This window comes from Enhydra lutris, unplaced genomic scaffold (assembly GCF_002288905.1).
Source record: "Enhydra lutris kenyoni isolate GAN:26980312 unplaced genomic scaffold, ASM228890v2 scaffoldscaffold25, whole genome shotgun sequence".
In the NCBI taxonomy this organism is placed as follows: Eukaryota; Metazoa; Chordata; class Mammalia; order Carnivora; family Mustelidae; genus Enhydra; species Enhydra lutris.
In genome coordinates, this window is record NW_019154109.1 from 10,286,066 (window position 1) to 10,292,447 (window position 6,382).

Genomic DNA, 6,382 nt, shown 5'->3' on the forward strand with positions numbered 1-6,382 from the left:
CTCAGAACCATCCTTACTTATTTTGATTTTCTGAATACCTACATCTATTGCATTAGGAAGTCCTACCAATTTCTCTCCAAAATAAAACTGAATTTTACCATATTCTGTCCATTTCCAGTGGCAGTATTCTAGTCCAAGTAATAATTGTCTCTACTTTCCCAGCTGGACTCCATGCTTCACATGTGTCCCTATAATACGTTTCCCTTTTAACAGCCAATGTGATAATCCAAAAGTATCCAAACTCAAATTAGATCATAAAAATTCTCTTGCTTAAAAATCCTCATTGACTTCTCATTGCACTTGAAGAAAAATATACATACTTTTCCATAGTCATCAAAACACCACCTGCATTTAGCCTCTTACTCAAATATATGCCTACATTCTTCTGTTCTCTTTCTCCAAATCCTCCCAGCTCTGTGTCTCTGTTCTCATTTAGGATTCAACCCAGAGTTCACCTGGGCATGGCCAGGACTGTCACAGAAAGTTTCAGAAAGCCTAATAGTGAAACATGTCGCGGCCAGCGTGACAAATCGACCAGGAACGTGAGGGTGAGCGGATGGTGAAAAGAAATTAAAAGACAAAGAGATGGGGGCAGGAGGAGCACTGAGGAGGTTGTCTAACAGTGCCAATTTTATTCAAGGCTGTGAGGCATTATATAGTTAACAGAAACAATTATAAGGAAGTATCTATTTTCGGTTGATTGCTTATACACACGTAACATTCACATGAAACCCCTCAAGCTTTTACCAAGCCCATTTCCCAAGCACTGGTAGCAGATCTTCTGACGCCAGTAACTTTTGTCTACTTAGCTAATCTTTAACTACCAATTCACGAGTTTACAATGGTGCAATTTATAATCCGTGCAAGTACAGGGTAATCTTGTAACAGTTAAATGTGCAACCCAGTTTTGCCTCCAATACGTGCAGGCAGTCACATCAGGGAGTCTTAGGGTCCATAGCTCAGGCTCTTTCTCAAGCGCAACTCAATTGATATTCAGGAGGCACGAGTCAGGGCCTGGTTTGATCCCCCGCCTCCAGCTGGGTCCGTGGCTGCCCACAGAAACAAGAAACAAAGTTAGATGTATGTAACTATGGTTAGCCATATTTTTTTCCCTCTTGTTCTTCAGAAAGACCTTTAAATAATTTGTCCTTAATCAACATGGAAGACCAGAAAGTCCATGGGCATAGGCACCTCTAAATCTTTGCCAAAGATTTGGCAAAATCTTTCTCCACTTTAGTTCCTGCAACACTGAATTTCTGGTCTGCCTCTGTCAGTGAAAGTAAACTCATCTGAATTCAAATCATTGTTTTCTCTAACCTCCAAACTGGCAGTAGTTTTAGACACCTAGCCTAGCCCACCCTATCTGGAATGAGGTCTATAGGTCTGGGGAGGGGCAGTGCCTAGCCATCAACTTCCTAATCTTTCACATGAGTTGCATTTCCTTGATGACAGTTATCGCTATCTGAACATGGATTATGTATCCATTTGTTTACTCATTTATCATCTCTCTCGTTCACATGAAAGTTAAGTTCTGTTAAAACAGAGATTCCTATGTCTTGTTCCTTTTGTATTCCTCATTTGTAGACTACAGTAACTCCCACAAAGTAGGTGATCACTAAGTATGTTTTACTGAAGGAATAAATATAGCTAAATTCATATTACCTTCCAGAAGGCTTTCACTTAATTGTTATTCTTGGTTAACATATAAAAAAGATAAAATATTTAATGCTGTATAATGTGATAATTACTTATGCATCTTCCTACTATCTTCTCTAGCATGTTTGCAATTTTATTCACCTGCATTCATTATACTGATTAATGTACTTGTAGTAAAATAGGTCTCTATGGATGAATAAATTTCATACCAGTTATCATAATTAAGAACTATAATTGGATCATAAAAATTATCATTTATGTGGAGAGATATATTTGGACAACATCCCCTTAAACCAAAGTAATAAGATGAAGATCAGAGAAGTAAATAAATGAAATAAATGTGTCATTTGCATATAACATGTATTATTATTTGCATAGAACAATGCCATGCCACTGATATAATTAAAAATAAAAAAAGCATCTTTGATTATAACTCAGGAATTAGGCACATATCCATATTTTAATCTATTAATCAATGAAAAAGGGGAAACATTTTTAAACATTTATTAGGGAACTTTAATCAAAGCCACAGCAATTTTTATCTGTTTGTGGTAGTGCCAGAGAAAAAAGAAAGTAACTATTTAAACCACGCTAATTAAACACCTTGGAGGTACTTATATTATTTCACTTTTTGTTTTCTTTTTCTTTCTTTCTTTCTTTCTTTCTTTTTTTCTAATTGGAAGACTAATGGATCTCAAGACAACACATCTGTTAAGTGACAGAATCAGAATATGACCTCAGGCTCATCCTCTTGTTTCTCTGCTTCCCACACATGGCCTATGGCACTATATTCAATGACCATGACATTTCACCTATATTTCAATATTGCATCCAGAATTATAAGATAACAAACTGCTTTGAGGCAAAATTTAAGTAGGACTTATAAATATTTTCCTAATGTTAAATTTGATCTCTCTTTTTAAGGTTGGGTTCATATTTTGCTATTTCCTTTTTGTGAAAGATGATATTAGAATTTATTTCAGATCTTTAGAAGATGTTTTGCAAAATAGTTTGCAAAAAAGAACATGCTGTATCAGCAGGCATGATAGCATAGAAAATACTTTTAGATTTATAAATAAATTACTATTACATCTTGATCAGTTACTCACCAGTAGTCTGGCACCACTAGCAACATATAGTTTTACAGGAATAATAACTTGCAACTTAATGTGACATTCGATACCACATTCTAGAATAGATTAATGGTTACAGTCAGGTATTCACTGGGAAACCATTTCTGTTATCTATCTGAACTCTTCTGTATCCTTCCCAAAATATAAAATATGATTATATCAAGTGAGATACAGACAGGACTAGCCACTCAGTGGTATTGCACCAATAAAGTGATGTTGTACTTCCTGTTCAATCCTACTGAATGTAGAAGTTTCTTTAACTTAATTTAATTTAATTTTATTTTATTTTAGTTAGAGAGAAAGAGAGTGCACATGCATGAGTGGGGAAGCAGGGCAGCGGGGAGAAGGAGAGAGAGATAATCTTAAGCAGGCTCCTTTCTGGATGGCAATCTCATGCAGGGCTCAAATTTCATGAAATTATGATCATGACCTGAGCCGAAACCAGGAATCGGACACAGCCAATTGAGCTACCCAGGCTCCCCTGACATAGATATTTCTAGTGAACTATCTGAAAAATTAAACTTGTGAAAATTCTCATTTTCTGGGACACAAAATAATTTAAAAGGCTAGAAAAATTAAAGCTTTTTTCATTAATTTGAAACTTCATACAATTACTTTCTAGAAACTTAACATGTATTATTTCTCAGAATCACCTACCTCAACTACATTCATTAAAAGCATATTTCATTGAAATTTAATGTACAGGAAAGTGCATGAATCATGGATGTACAGTTAAACTAATTCTTACATAACAAACATAGCCATGTAACAACCGCCAGGTGAAATCGTAGAATTTTCCCAGAACTTCAGAAGCAGCTTTCATGTCCCCTTCAAGTCATGAGAATCTCACTTATTTCTGAAAGTAAACATTGCTCGAATTTTAACCCCCTATAGTTTTGTCTTTGAAACTTATATAAATCAAATATTAAAATATGTATTCTTCTGTGCCTAACTTTTTTTCCAAATAACGTGTTTGAAATCTATCCTTGTTCTTGTGCATAACTATAGTATTTTGTTTTATTAGTATAATGCCATTCATTTATTTTCATTATAGTTATAGACATTTGGGTTTTTGCTACTTTGGGCTATTAAATAATATGAAATAATTTTACAAACAACATGAAAATAACATATATATAATACATACAATTTGTTTCTCATATGTACATTTCTCTTCTGCATGAATCTATGATTGGATTGCTAGATCATAGAAGATACATATGTTTATATATATTTTTTTTAAAGATTTTATTTATTCATTTGACAGACAGAAATCATAAGTAGGCAGAGAAGCAGGCAGAGAGAGGAGGAAGCAGGCTCCTTGCTGAGCAGAGAACCCGATGTGAGGCTCGATCCCAGGACCCTGGGATCATGACCTGAGCCTAAGGCAGAGGCTTTAACCCACTGAGCCACCAAGGTGCCCACATATGTTTATATTAATTAGACAATTTCCCAGTTTTCTAAAGTAATTTCATAAATTTACACTCTCCTTAACAATAATAAGGAAATGGGTTTCACATCTCAGGAATATTTTTTATTACTCTTTCAAATTTCATTGTTTTGGTGAATTAATGGTGGTATCTCACTAAGATATTAATTTACATTTCCCTGAAGACTGACTAATAAATTTTATCATTTTCATATGCTTATTGGTCATTTGGATACCTTGTTTAAGAAATCTGTGTTTGATTTTCATGTTTGTTCTTTTTTATCAAGGTAGCTATCTTTTCTTATTATTTTAGAGAGACTAGTTCTTTCTGTTGTCCAAATAAAGTCTTTTGTCAGCTACATTTACTGCAGATAACTTCCGTTTTATGGCTTGCTTTCGGTCTTTAATATTTTGTTTGATAAACAATTTCTTAATTTTAAAACAGTAATCAATAATCTAATAATTTCAATAATCAAAATTAATTTATTGTTAATTTGATTGTATCCTTTTAAAGAAGTCTTTCCTTAACCCAACTTCATGAAAATATTCCCTTACATTGTCTTATGGAAGATTTGTTATTAAACATCTACAGCTTGGTCTATATCTATTCCCTCTGTACTTGTATGTGGTATGAGATAGAGGTTACGTGTATTTTTCCTTATGTATATCCAAAATATGATCCTCAGTGTTAATCCAGAATTGCAAACTAAATAATTCCTTTTTTAAGATTTATTTATTTGAGAGAGAGAGAGAGAGAGAGCGCACATGAGTGGGACGGGTAGAGGCAAAGGGAGAGAGAATCCCAAGCAGACTCTGTGTTGAGCCCCATGCAGGGCTCGATCTCATGGCTCAAGATCTGGACCCCAAACCAAGAGTTGGACACTCAACCAACTGTGCCACCCAGGTACCCAGCAAATTAAATAATTTTTTACCAGGGTAGTGATATAAAATTAGTGATATAAAATACTGGTGATGATGTAAAAATTGGAGCAATCCATATATTTTTTTGGCTGGCTTATAAATTCATGTATATTTGAAAGAAAAATTTTATTAAAAGTCTTTTAAAATATTCTGACCTTTTGACTCAATTCTATCCTAAGAAAATACTTTAAAATAATTTTGCTCTTATTGTAATTTTAGAGTTTGATATTTAGTGGTTGCTACTGGGTTATAGAATTACAGATGATCATGAATTGTTATATTTGTTGAACAACCGTACTTGCAAATATTTTTATTATAATGCAAATTAAATTTAAATTAATAAAACAAAAATTGTGTTGAAACATCAAAGATTTAACTGAATATTCTAAATCATCACTGTCTCAGAAAAAGACCTGAAGAATACGTAAAATGTAATTACATTTTAAAAACGCTTATAATGACTAAAAAGAACAACGATCATTCTTGTGACAAATGTTTTTTTGAGTCCTATTTTGTTAGTTTATAATTTTTAAAAAAATTATTGTATTCAAATTCAGTTAATTAGCATAGTGTTTCATTAGTTTCAGAGGTAGAGTTCTGTTATTCATCTCTTGTGCATAACACCTGGCGTTCATTACATCACGTGCCCTCCTTGACTGTATTACTTTTATTTTCACTCTAGTGCTTATATATTTAGGGTGCATTAAGTATTTTATTCTTACAGAATATGTTCCAACTACTTAATTTATAATATAAATATTTTCCATTTGATTTCTTTCCATAGATAAATTTGATTTTCATATTTCATTTTTATGTTTCTCATAAGTCAACTTTATGTTATACAACCCAAATCCAACTGTGATAAATGTCTCCCTAGTGCTAAGAACAAATTATATATGTAATTTATCTTGTTTTAGAGGGATTTCAATGGTTTATTTATTAACACATAGAAATAAAAACTCTAATAAAAATCTTTCTCACTGAAGAATTTCTCAGAGTATATTCATTATGACAATATTTCTCTTTAGGTCATAGAAATATCTAATTGTGGGTACACATGTGGAAAACATTGTATTTGACCAATGGCAGAGAGAAATTAGACTCATTCTAATATTTGCTATGCCTTATATTTAAAAGGTCTTAATTAATATTCACAAATATTGACTCTAGGTGCTCTTGAAAATATTTATTTTGCATGCCTGCTACTTTGTTCTTGAATGTCTACAGTAAATTATATGGCTAT